The sequence below is a fragment of the Lepisosteus platostomus genome, chromosome 27 (assembly GCF_059453375.1).
Source record: "Lepisosteus platostomus isolate fLepPlt1 chromosome 27, fLepPlt1.hap1, whole genome shotgun sequence".
NCBI classification, from domain to species: Eukaryota; Metazoa; Chordata; class Actinopteri; order Semionotiformes; family Lepisosteidae; genus Lepisosteus; species Lepisosteus platostomus.
Genome location: NC_142637.1, coordinates 4,942,346 through 4,956,577, shown reverse-complemented (window position 1 = coordinate 4,956,577; position 14,232 = coordinate 4,942,346). Strand labels below are relative to the sequence as shown.

The 14,232-nt window shown below is 39.7% G+C and overlaps 1 long non-coding RNA gene across 3 annotated transcripts in view; it reads left to right on the top strand.

The window, feature by feature from the left end:
* LOC148639091 (uncharacterized) overlaps nucleotides 1-14,232 on the top strand; it is a 104,552-nt gene that overhangs the window by 1,234 nt on the left and 89,086 nt on the right. For all 3 annotated transcript variants that reach the window (XR_015930883.1, XR_015930882.1, XR_015930881.1), the window contains exon 2: nucleotides 457-599. This is a non-coding gene — a long non-coding RNA (uncharacterized LOC148639091). The remainder of the gene's footprint in view (nucleotides 1-456; nucleotides 600-14,232) is intronic.

Genomic DNA, 14,232 nt, shown 5'->3' with positions numbered 1-14,232 from the left:
CATTTAGCTTTGAAGAAGAAGCAAAATTAAGCTGTTTTGCCTTTTGTGCAGTGTACTTTTGCGGCATTCCAAACACCCGGTTTGATCAAATTCACCATGTTTTGCGAGTACTCAGAGAAAACACGGTACTTGTTTGGTTGTACTGTATTTGATCACATGTAATAGGTTTATTCCATGCTGAAAAGAGAAGAAGTGAGCACACCTGAAGAAGGCTCCAAGGCCGAAACGTTGCGTTTTCTTTCTTCTCTTTTCAGCATGGAATAAACCTCTTGTTCCTTTGCAGCCTACGCATGCTGACGCAGCTCCCCACCTGAACTACTTTGATCACATGTGACGTTTTCAATGAACAAAGCAACGGATAATTTAGGATAATATTTGGTGCAAAGAGTTTTGTTTTATTGAGCCAAAAAACAGGCACCCTTCGTAGATTTAAGCCGTGTCTTTCGTCTGCTCGAGGCACTCGATACAATGGAACTCAAACGCCTGCGGGGTTCAGAGTTCAGTCTGATTTCTTCCCACGGAAGGTGCGAGAAAGCTCATTTCTGCCTGGCTGCACTAGACCTCTGGGAGTCGGGCCCTCCTCGGCATGGGAGGAGACAGTGAGTTTTGGTCTACTCTTAATCTCAGACACGCGTCTTTTTCCCCCGTCTCCCTTATCTCGTTATCTCGTTCATCCAATATCTTCCTGCTTTTTTATTTCAAAGTGGGGGATTGGGTAGCTGTGTGCACAGATAGTTGTTCAGTCCTTTCTGGCTAGGCAGTGCCTTTCTGTGACATTGATCAGACAGTTTTGTTCTTTTAGGTTATTGGGCACAGATAAAATGATGCCCAATCTTCAAAACGTCCTAGGTGCATGATGTAGTTCAGGCCATTGCAAACTCTAGGCCATTACATAGTTTTAAACACTCGCAATAACATGTGAAGCATAAGGTTTTGTAGCTTGAAAAGCAGGATCACCCAATGATTTACTATCCAAATTCTTTTTTTTTCTGTAGTGAAGTGAGGTTCCCTCTCACTGTGCGGTTCCCATCCTTTTTCGGTTTATGGTAAAGAGAGAATCTTGGGGGTGAAAGAGAGCGAAAATGGGCTTTGGTCACAGTGCTATCAAGCAGTTCTGTATCCTGTTTTTACTAGACCCAGAAACTGGGCCCTCACTTGGTAGGTCCGACACTAAAGCCTTGTGAATGTTGATGTGGCAGAGACGGACAATCTGTTCTGTAGGAGATGGATGGGCTTGTTTTATTGAAGGAAATGGGTATGAGGATCTGGGTGTGATCTCATGCGTATTAAATCATAATGACCGCAGTGCTGGCTCTACACAGCCCAAAGACTAGCTTTGAACATTGCCCTGCTGAGTAAGGGTAAATAAAGGCGGTAATTGGGCTAGTCGTTTTGGAAATGCTAAGTGCCCTTTGTAATACTTTGATTTATTGGGTAAGCAATGCAAGAGCCTTCTATAAAATAAATGGTGTTAATTGGTCACACATGCAAAAGCATATTAACATGCAGCCAGAATGAGGGATGCACCGAAATGATTGATTGATTGTTTGCAGGTGCTATCTTCAACCTCATCACCGCTGAGGGGAGATGTTCATCTTCTGATGCGTCCTCAGTGCACCGGTTTAGAGCACATCCAAAATATGTGCTAGAAAAGTGAAGCAAAATTTGCTCATATACCACACAGGCCAGAAATGATATCTTGAATTAAAGGGTATCTTTAACATAGAGACTTGTTTTGCCTCATATCAAACAGATGTGTGTAGAGAAATATTTTTTTTGTACTTAGGGATTTTTGTAAAGAAGCAGTATGTAAATGAAACGTTTTTGCCATTCGTGCTAAAAAAATTTTTTTTTTAAGATGACGTTGGAGAAATGGTGTGTTTTACAATCCAGCAGGAATTTTAAAAGAGGACGGCCTGTGCTTATTGCAGGTTTTATCTTCCTTGTTCTGAACAAGGTACTGGTACTTTAATTACCCGCTAATTCCAACCTTGTCCTCTCACCATTGCAGAAGACGGGTGGCGGGTCTGACTGGTGCTAAAAAATGTTGCACAATCACTGCATTGGAAACCTCTGATTCCCTCCCCTGGCATCCTGTCCTGTCTTGACTTTATGCACATGGAGCTCCCTGTCTCTCAGATCCATGGGGCTGGGGACAGGACACTAGAGACTTGGAGTGCTGCCGCTGGTGAGGTCAGATCCTTACTGCACGGTCCTCCAACCACAGCTGTCTGATCCTATTTTAACAGGCCTCCTTTTGGAGTTTGGAGGAGAATCTTGAAACATTAGTTTGTTTTTTTATTTGCTCTGTTTTTGAAAAATGTACAAATCAGTTGCATTGTTTGTAAATAAAAATAACAAGATATCTGAAGTAACCAATTGACTCAGACTAGACCATAAAACTTTCCCTGCTCCTGGTTTTGCACCACAGCCTGGGGTTCCAGAATTATCTCAAGAGGTCTTGAATTTCTCACCTTGCTCACAAAGGTCCCCCCCGAATGGAGCTCAAAGTTGCACGACTGCAGGCAATTAAACTGTGGGTTGATTTAGTTCAGAAGACCCAGGCGCGGCCTTTGCTTATCAGGCATGCTCAGCAGACCTTTTACATTACAGCATAAATGTTTCCAGGACAGGAGCTATAACTGAATAGTTGAGAGCATATTTTCAGCAGTTTTGAACATTAAACACAGGAAATTAACTAATTTGGTCATACACTCCTGCATACCACATCTCCTGCTCAGATAACACAATATGTGGGACCAGTGCCACCCACCAGAGTAGGGGACCCCTGAAAGAGCGGTGCATGATATCAGGGTTATCCGACTTAATCAGCAAAGATCTTCTCTTACTCCCATGTTAATTGCAGCCATCTGCACTATACATTCTCATTTTGTATTTGTATGGCTTACTGTATAGCAAAAGTCTGCACTCATTCGTATGATTCAGTAAATCTTCATTCACTGGTTCCATTTGAGTTCTTGCAACATGAGACAATGAACACCTCAGCTGCCAGAGCCATTGTCTTGCAGCATTGTGTCTTATACATATATATTTTACAATCAGACATGCATTTTTAACACGAAACTAGAAATCATGTAACTTGAACACTTTCATTTGTTTTCATTTTCTATATCTTCTTTGTGGGTGGCTTATTGTGCCTTATTATTGTATTTACTTTGAAGTTTGTTTCTTCTTTTGTACTTTTACAAGAAAAATGAAAGTAATTTTGCCCCATTAGGCCCGTCCGTTAAAATCCTGTAACATCAGACTTCTGAAGAGTTTTAGATAATCATACCTATAAAATTTCACATGGTAAAGCTGATGGGTTCTGGATCTTTTTAATTTTTTCATGCATCTAAAATATGTCTGAAACGTATTTCTTCCTTATCCTACTAATATAAAAACAACAGTAGAACTTTTGCTTGGACAAAGACATAGCATGGTATGAAAATGAGAAACTTTAATCATATTTTCTGATAGAATGTCATCGCTCAGCGATTGCATCAACACATGAGTACCATATTGCAGTTTTAAAGTGATCTGGTAACACTTAAAATCTGTTTTTCTGAGAAGACTAAGACTTAGATCTCTGAATTAGTGGAATACGTTTGAAAAACTAGGAGTGCATGAAAAATGTTTAGTTATTTCTAAAATGTCCCCATAACAAGCTTTCCCTAGTTCATCAAAGGGGATTAGTCGTCTTGTCTGGAGCGACATTAGAGAACCTTGCTGAATTAAATCACTCTCGTCTGTGTATTTACACTGCCAAAGCTAATGAGCCCAATTAGATGGGGATGCCAGAGAAAAAATCCTGATAGTGTATATCAAATAGAATAATAAATTAATATCAAGACCAGATTGTAAAAAGGATAGGGTACCTTTTTAAAAGACATCAGGAGACCAAAGCAATGCTTCTAAAATGAAACAAACCAAAAAAAAAGGAACTTAACTAGTCCTGCCTAAAACTCAGTTATTTTTGTCCTGGTTTTAAATGCATTGCATGTGTTTTGCAAAATCCCACGTTCGCTTTCGAATACATTTTAAAAACGGATCCAGCGTATATGATCGCGTTCTGTAGCATGGTGCCCGTGGCTGGTGCAAGATCATCAGGGAGCGGGGGATGTGTTTATTTTCCAGTCTCGGCAGTGTCTCAATTTTGTCAGATATTAATTTTAACGGTCCCACCTTGGGACCAGCAAGAATCCGTTTCCACTGGGGTTTGCTTGACCCCCTCAGACATGAAAGAAGGGTGAAAGGGCAGCCCCTGTTGGGGTGGAGAGGTGAATGATGGAAAGAAAAGAAACAAATGGAAAATACAAGGCCATCTTGCATGTTGCATGGTGTGTGGACTGTGAAGAGATTACAGTCTGTCACTCTCAGAGGCAGCAACACAGTTAAGTCTCCATTGGAGCTAGTATGTAATCCTGCTGTCAAACTGTCCTTTATTTATAGCCTTCCAAACACATGCTGTCTGCATGGTACACTGACTATCTCGCCTTGTTTATTACGAGAAACTACTTTTTCTGTATTCAAACGTATGATCAGAAACATGCATATTCCTGGGAAGTATCCTAGAAATTTGGACCCTATCCTGGAAACACAGGTTGCAAAGTAGCACTGCATTATGGATGACATTCCAGTTATGCACTAATGCAAAGAAAAATCTTTAACACATGGTTTTGCACATTTTAAGGCTAAATGCAGTATGTGAGGATGTTCTATGCTTTAAAAGCTACTAGGCCTGAAAGGCAAATCTTTCTTTAATTTAGCTAGATCTGTGCATAGTATGTTCAGCACAATCCCCTAGGTCTGCAACTAGTTACTACCCATCAATTGTTCCTGAAAAAAGAGCATGAAGACAGTTTTAATGTAGTTTAACATGCTTGTCTTGTAAAAAACCCCAACAACAAGTCACTGTGTCTTTCTGATGTTTTCCAGTTCTGACTCATCAACTAAACTAGCCATTTATTTTACCTGACTTTTAAATTTAAATTGCTGAAAATGTCAGTGACAACAATAGGAAATAGTGTTTCTTGGGGATGTAATTATCTGAGTGGGGAAAAAAAGGCCTTAGTGAAAGAAAAGTAAAATCTACTCTTAAGCCACTAGAAAAAAAACATTAAATTGTACTTTGAGAAACCCCAGACTCCCTGCAGGATAAAGTAGCTTGCCCCCTGTAACACCATCACTGCACTGTGCTAAGTGTTTATACTACGGGGTGAGAACTGCAGAAACCTCAGATCCACAGGTCTGCGAAAGATACAAATTACTGGGGCAGAGCCATTCCTGTTGGGGGAAAAAAGCACCTCCATGTCTGTCTTTATTGGCCATGAGATCATACACCTTTGTGGAAGTTCCAGTTTGCCAATTTTAAATGTAAAGAGCTCTTCATGGTTATACTGGGGCGAGACCCAATTGGTTTGCATTGGCTCACATTCACATCTGGCTTCTTCTCTCTGTGGCTTTACTGTTTTTTATAAGCCTGATCTATTTTAATTAGGCTGGACTTGGGTTTAGACTTCAGTTTTGTGTTACCTGAGGTCTGAGATCCTGGTCATTCTGTCAGCTCTATATGTTGGGCAAGAAGCGGGTTTTAATCTTCTCTTCTTCTGTAATTGGTTGTGATTTTTGGGTTCACCCCATTGCACCTCTCTCCCTCTCCAGACCCATCTCTCACACTTACAGCCCCTCAGACACCACAGTCACTGTCACTGTCTGGTGACCCCGAAGTACTGAGAGAAAGTGGGAACAGCTCTGTAAAAAGAAGGAGCTAGCAAGAAAATCTGACTCTGTAATGCTACAAAATCTATCTACAAGAGGGCTTCATGAAGATGCACCTGACACAACTTGTCCAGCCTGTTCCTCTCTCCCCTTGAAGCACGATTTGCATACTCACTTGCTATGGACCCTTGACCACTGACTCTAAGGAATCACTCCTCTAAGGGGCAGATTTGAGAATGCCAGCATCATACTTGCAGAATGGGAGACTGGAAGTATATGAGATCAATCTGATTTGTAATACTGCAGTCATATTTAGCTGATTTGGAGCTGTGATAAAAGAGCAGGGAGTTAAGTCATTATTTTTGATCTGTGTAAATGTGAACTGTAGCCAGCAGTCCAGTTTGGCTCTGCACTAAAGCAGGCACATTTATTTCTTCTTTGATGGACTGCACTGGAATGTAATCTGTATTGGAATGTTAGCCGGGGATTTTAAAGTCTTATTGTCCCACGGTTTAATTCTTTAAATCTTACCTCTCAAATGTATTCACTTGAGGAAACAATCTCACAAGGAATAGTTTCACAGAGATTTACTGTTTGTCTAGGTGTCCTGAAAAAACACAAAACTCACTGTGTTTTAAGAGCTCCTTTCTTATCAATTTTAAGAAAGACTAGTTAACTGTAAGTTATCTTTTAAATAATAATACCATCTAAAAATATTGTATTTTTTATTTGACATTATTCATAAAGTTTTTTTCCAGGTATAAATGTGTCATGAAACCGTATTTATGCTATGTTCAAAACTTGCAGACTTTTTGTAGAATTTGCCAAAGGTGTTTACATAGAAACAGTTATGTGACAGAAGTGAATTGTCAAACACTAGATGCATAATTCCATGTTAGTGGGGTTTTTTTTTTGGTTCAGTGCAAAGAAAAAACTTGCTTAAAGTCAATCAAAATGTAAGCTATCTTAATTCAACAGAGAGACTGAAATAAGGTATAGAGAGCATACCTGTAGTTTTTAGTACTGTATGTAGTCTCTCTCTACTCTGTTGTACAAAGTATTACAATATTAAAATCAAAGAAAATAGGTTTTTGCTAAGGTGGCACGGTTAGCAAATATAAATATACGATCAGGTGGCAGTGGTGAGCACCGAGGCTCTGGGGTCAGTTCCAGACCTGGCTTCCAAGAGTGTGATTTTTGTGTGTTCTCCCCGTGTTCACATGAGTTTCCTCCAGGTGCTCTGGTTTCTCCCACAGTCCAGAGACATGCTGGTAGATTCATTGACGTCTCAGGAAATTGGCCCTGGTGTGAGTGTGTTTGTGCCTGAGTCGGCTCCAACTAACTCCTGACCCAGTATTGGAGAAAGTGGTGAGAAAACGGCTGGATGATATAAAATGAATGAAAAGATGCAGGTGCCCTTGTGGCCTGGCCACAACCTTTCGTTGTCCCCACATTCTGATGTACTGCTACTGCAAACAGATGTGTTGATGTTGGAGGATAGGCTTCAAAAAATAAAACTGGGAATGACCCACAGGAGCCCAGTTAAAGATTCTCATTGTTTCAAGTTTGGTTTGCCAGGAATAAATAGTTCATTCAGAAGTTTTCAAATTTTATGAGACCTGGCTGCAAGGCTCAAAACACTTCCCTTTGTTAAAAGTGGAGACGTTCCAGCATAGCAAAGATGTAGTGGCGTCATCTTGGAAAGCCTGTGAACACTCAAGTTCTCAGCCTCTTCAAAAGGTTAGAAGACACTCTTGGTGAATAGAGGTGGGTCCTGCAAGTCACACTGAAAAAAATCAAAGGCTCTCGGTTCTAAACCATTTCTGAGTAGGGTCTGTTCTGACCTTTTAACAAATTTACGTAAAATCCTTACAGGTTCTCTCTCTTCATTTAACAGTGTAGCATATCATTAAAATAACAATCGTCTTCAGGAGTTTCACCTTTCTGCTTCTGCCCAATGAGTGCAGCAACCACTGATATAAACTTTGAATATTGATCTTCACATATAATTAAAAATGTCTTGGTATTCTGCTATGACTCAAATGAAGAGTGACCAGCTGCTTTTCTGGGCTTAGAGAAATGTTCTACATTGACAGACTAAAAGACCTCAATCCTTTCTTCCGCCAGAACAGAGAAATATCTGAGAACAGGGGGGCGCTTTTTTACACAAAGGGTTGTGGGAGTCTGGAAGAAGCTCCCCCCCCTCCCAGCCATGTTGTCAAAGCCGAGAACCTCTCATCTTAAAGTGATCAGTTACCCACAAACAACCAAACAAATTACAGCAAATCTGCTCAATGTCTCCTTTCTATTGTGAATTTATGTTCCTAACGTCTATTCAGACTCCATGAGCAGAGCCTGATCGGATCTCTGCTGGTACAGCCAGTAACAGAAATGCCTAGGCTGAGCTGGTAGATCTCCTCTGTTGCACACAGGCTGTGATGTAGGGGAGCGCTGAATACCCCGACCAGCCACTGAGCTCTGGCATCCATCCAGGATACAGCCACACCCCTTTGTTTCAGAATCATTAAGTGTGAAGTGAATCATTTGCCTTCTGCGCTGTTATTTCTAGAACCCATTGTTGTATTTAGAAGATGTGTCTGCCATTAGTGAGTTGATACAGAGCAGAATTGGGCTCAGTGTAAACATTCACTCTCTCATTTCTCCTCAGACATAAATATACCACATTTTTCTTCGGTCTGCTCAACTGTGAATTCCTGTTTAATGTTTTTTTTTCTTTCTGGGGGAAACAATACAGCATGGCGGCTCTTCAAACATGGCTAAATCATTGGATTGAGACGGACATCAGACCAAAGCTGTCAAACACAAATTAGCAGAGGGCTTTAGGTTTTAGTCATTTTCATAGTTCATAGCGTTGATTGCTTTTAGATTTTATTTTGCCATCCTTAGTTATTTACTAAAAATAAATGATTCTGTCCTTAAGCTGTTCAAACAACTGATCTCCAATGTGGGACAGACTACACTGATCTTTTTTTAATTTTCACATTTAGTGGACCTATGTTTACTTCACTACATTGGGAAAGTATTTTAATTGAGTACTTTCCAAACCACGGTAGGCTTTATAAGCGCCAAAAGAGGCAGCATATCTGACAAATTGTTTTTTTCAAAATGTGAAAAATGTTATTTTTTGAGCTACTCTGAGATGCCGTGCTTGGCTGCTGTAAAAGAAGACTGTACATCAGCAGGTTTTGATGGACAAAGCCCTTAGTAACTAGTGGACAAAGCACTGGAGTGTCCTGTTGCTCTCTTAAGAACTCTCAAGCCGCAGCATAGTCAGGTGTGCACTCATTGGTCAACTTTCATGAGGCATTTGGTTGCCTCTTACATCCCAAGGGCATGTGGGTTAGGTTTTATTGGCTGTTCTGGACTGTCCCCTTTCAGCAAAGTTTACTTATAATAATAATAATTAATAATAATTGCTTACACTTATATAGCACTTTTCTGGACACTCCACTCAAAGCGCTTTACAGGTAATGGGGTCTCCCCTCCACCACCACCAATGGTATACTTGACATTTACCATTTACCATTTACCATGGTATACTTGACATTTATTCATTCGGCAGATACTTATATTCAGAGTGTCTTGCAATCGCCTTGAGACAAGATGCAAAGGATGCAGATAAACTATAACAGCACGCAACTAACAACACGGCGTTTGTTCGATGCGATTAATACTGACCTTGTGAGTATGGAGACATACTGTAGGAACCACATTACAATGAGGGGCTGTGTGGCCTTTCTGAGCTCCTGCATTCTGAAAACTGGACCCACCATTTGGCTTGACTGCTTTTCATATTAATATGCAATTCTGCATCCATTCATCCATTATCAGAAAGTAACCTATTCCTCCTGAGGGCTGGGGCAACTTGGAGCCATGCCTGGATGGCACACTGGGTGAGCCTGTACTGTGGACTGGACGCCAGTCCATCCACACACACAAACAGAAACACACAGGGACAATGTGGAGACCCCAGTTAACCCAGCCAGCATGTCTTTCAGATGTTGGAAGGCTCTGGAGCACCCATAGACACAGAGGAACGTGCTATCTACCCTTCTAATGCTAGAGACTTAATCTGATAGCCTTTACAGTCCATAAACGTGTTCCTATGCAGGGAGACCATCTGTATCAAACTCTATTATTAACATCTCTCAAATGCAGCTGTTTTTGTGGTCGGTGGTTATATTGTAATTGTAATTTTGATGAGTTTAAATGGGAACTAATTGCTTTGTTTTGTAATTTAATGTGGTAATTTGTCATTTCATTTAGTAATTTTTTGTTTCCATGTCAACATAAGAATTGTTATCTGTTGTGAATGACCATTTACAGGTAGCATAAGAACATTTTTGCTTCGTTCAAGACTAACAGAAATTAAACAGTAACAATTAAGTATCTTTTAGATATATTTAAAAGATGGTCAAAAACAATTCTTTCCGAACATTTTTTGAATTTATTCATTAGTTCTGTGTGTTTAAACTCATTTTTCATCGCCTAAAATCTCCAGGGTTTGTCAAAAGAATTTTCTTATTTTCCTCATTTAAGATCCTTGTTTGGTTATCCAAACAATCGTTTTAGAGTGTTACTTTCCAAGGGGGAAATACCAGCAAAGTTTTCTAAGTTTACAGAATCAGAGGCAGCTGTAAATGTTGCTAAATCATAAACCACAGCATATGCCTAGAGTTCAAAATATTATTTTGATTTAGAAGCCAGCGTCTACTGGCTTTGCACACCGAGAACCATTGAATTCGGTATTTCAGCTTATTTTTCTCTTGGTGCTTTATCTCCGACCAGGAAAACTGTTAAGTGAAAACAGCTGACTTTTAATAAGCAATAACATTTTAAAATTCTGATATCTGATCTCGTCGCTGAAGGCTTCAAGCATGAAATCAAATTTGAAAAAGTAAATAAGCTCTTTGTGAGAGAAATAGTAAATATCAACTATAAATATCAAATCCCAAATGTTTCAGAACCAGATCTCTGTGTGTGAGGGATGCCCAGCTTTGCGGAGGAGTGTGGACCCTGCAAAGACTGCCTAATAGCTGTATCTGTGTATCTGTGTGTAGATCTGTGTGAAAATATGGAATGCATTATGAAGGCTTAGTGGATGTGATGAAAAATGGTAAACAAGACATTCAGCAGGCATTAAGCTTGCTCCATGTGATTGTGAAAGGCAAAGAAACCTTGGGTGAGGAAAGAAATATGCAACATAAGACACATTTAGGAATGAAAACTGTGGCAATGCACTTGATTTTAAATATGTGTAATCTATACGTTTTAAATGCATTCTTTGTTCGTTTTACATTTAAGATATGTCAATCTATATGATTTAAATGCATTGGTCATCGTTTTACATTTAAGATATATTAAGTGGTATTATCTTAATTTAATAAGTTAACTTGACACTAATTTGATTAAAACCCATATTTATTTCATAGCGCTTTATGTCCGATACCTTATCTGTCCTTGACATGGTGGACCAAGGAATGGGAAACTGTGGGTTACACTCGAGGAATGTCAATCTATCATATCAGGTGCTGAAGTGTGTCCTGAGAGACAGTGGACAAATTAGGAGCAATTAACAGACTCACGGGAGCCTCTCCTTCACATTGGGCATGCTTTCAAGTACATGTCTGAAAGTGTTACAGCCTTTTGGTGGCCTCTAATGTTATAAAAAGACTCAATAGCACTTAATATTTGACATCAATAAAGAAATGTCTTTTGAGCACAGCTGCTGCTGAACAGCTGTTTTGCAATACAATATAGTAACAGTCTTCCCCTATAAAAAGGGTTGAGATCAATCACTTCACATTCTTTAAAAACCAAAACAATGAAAAATGAACTAATTAGCTTGGATCCATACTTTTTCACTGAGTTGTTAAAGTTTTGAACTTTATTTTAAGCATTCCAGTAAAGAACGAGAGCCATTGTTCTAATAAGCCCTGTTGTATGCTTTTGGTATTGTTGTAAAATGAAAGAAATGTTGTACAGAAACTCTGATTCATGTGAGGGGTATGGAATGATGTTCTGATATAGGCCAGGAGTCTGTTCTATACAGAAGTTGCATTAGGAACATTTAATTTCAGAACCAGGAGATAAACCTGATTATACTGACTTATGAGCTGAAATAAAGTCTCCCAGGCTAATCTGTACATATTAAATAGTATGGTCCTCCAAGTGCTTTTCACCTGTCTTTCAGTCTCAGTTTACAAGACATGATTATTTCACTAATGCATCCTCATTTTACAAATGCATGCATCGTTGAAAATTTATTTCAGAAGCGGGCCTTGTTTTAATGTAGTAGTTGCTTGTACAAATTGTTTAGTGTGTGTGTTCCTAATTGGAGTGATTGCTGTAATGAAAAGCATGAATTTTCTAATGCAGTGCAATTACCTGATTTCCTTGACTTGAAAAAAAAACTGCTGGGCATAAACTTTTGTTTTGTGGTATCCCTGCATGTAAAATGTGATCATGGTTATTAACATGAATCCCACTTTAAAAAAATCTGAACAGTCGTGGGTTTAGAATTAAGTTTACAGTACTTTACAATTGCAGCTCTTATATTATTATACACTGTAGTACCTGCAGGGCATAAACCTACAGTTAAAATCTACGGGATTTATTTTTAGAGTTTTCACAAGATGATCTTTATTACATTCATTTCACAGAGGCTTATTCTGTCTGTCATGCAAATGGCTTATTTGTGAGTTTTGGTATTTGTATGTCTGTGCTTTAAAAGCATTCCATTGCTAAACAATGAAAACATTGTTTGCAGGTACAGATCTTATAATTATTGTTGTTTTTACAAGCTAATTGTCTGCTTTTCATCTTATGGTACTGAAAGAGTTATGGTTGGGCAATGTGTTGTATTTTGGTATTGTACTATTGTACTGTATTATTGTCGTACACTGTATTGTTTGTCTTTTGTTTTATAACTATTCTGATGTCTGTTTTGCTTGTCTTGGGCTGGACTGCTGTAACACATCAATTTCCCTACGGGATTAATAAAGTATTATCTATCTATCTGTGTTATGTTTATGAGCTCTTGACATGCAAGACAAATTCCCTTAGGGGCAAAAAAGGTTAAACAGTTTTCATCTAAATCGGATGTCGCTAGTTCATTTTTATGAGATATAGATTCCACTGAGCCCGTGCTTGTGTAGATGTGGAGTTTGTTGTCCGTCTGTCTCATAGTTCCATTCCCTTACTGTTTTGGGAGCACTCAGAAGTGTCAGTAAACAAAAAGTGCATCCAGGGTCTTTTTGTGGAATCTGCTGCATCGTAAAATCCCAACGGAATGGAATATAGCCACGTCATGTGCATATAAAGGGCAGCGTGGTGGTTCAGTGTTGAGCATTGCTGCCTTGCCTCCCTGGAGCCCTGGGTTTAATTCCTGGAGTGCTATCTTTGTGCAGTTTGTATGTTCTGCACTTGTTTGCGTGAGCTTCCTCTGGGTGTTCCGGTTTCCTCCCACAGTTCAAAGGATAGACTCTTTCTTCCCTGCGACAATGTATTGAATAAAATGGTTAAAAAATGGACAGATGTGTATATAAATAGCACATACTTGTCACTGATTTGTGTCAACTCCTCTGGGTGCCACTGTTTTTGGCAGGTCCGTTGGGCTGTGTCTGTCTGTCCCACTAGGCTGCAGACTCCCTAAAAAGCAGGCTGCTGAGAGTTTAGTCTTTGGAGTTTAGGCTCATAGTGCACCGGAAATCTTTCAAAATGGCTTTCATTCTATAGTGTATGTTGCAATTACAAAAAAATATAAACGGAGAGAATACATTTCACATTTTAGGACTGGCCACTGATCACTTAGGGATCCCTCAGAGACCTTTTTGCTGGTGCTTCATCGGTTACAAGCCAGGCAATAAGAATTTACTTCTCACCAGCAATTCTTCCTGACTTTAGAGGAGCAAAACAGTATTCATCAGAGGCCAGACCTTCCCCTCTCGCCACCATATACCGTTTCCAAAGACTTTAGCTGGTTTTCAGCTTTAATTGGACACTTCACTTCAAAAAAGCTGCACAATAAAATGCAAGTCAATTCCGCATCGGTAATATCTATCATTCTGTCATGAATCTCTTGCAAGGTAAAAACGCAGGAATGCTGGCACACTTTTACAGCCGGACAGGGTGGGGCAGTTTCCACAGCAGGGACTCAAACCCACAGTCTTGAAGTTCTGAGTTGTGAGCCCCACCTCTGGTGCTGCCCTCTTGTGCATGTGCAAGTCTACAGAATGCTGTAGCACAGCAGGTTCGAGCCATAAAAGCCTGAAAGAACTACTACAGCAGTTGTTTTTAAGTATCCTGGATGTGTATATCACAAGTGATTTGGCTTATGTTTCCTAATGTTTGATAGTCTGCTGTCCATCCCCCTGTACTCTACATCCATACTGGTCACACTGGTGTGAGAGGAATCAACAGATACCTTCCGCACAATATCCCTTCAGCTACAGCTGTTTTCACTTTCGCCATGTCTGACCCTGCAACAAG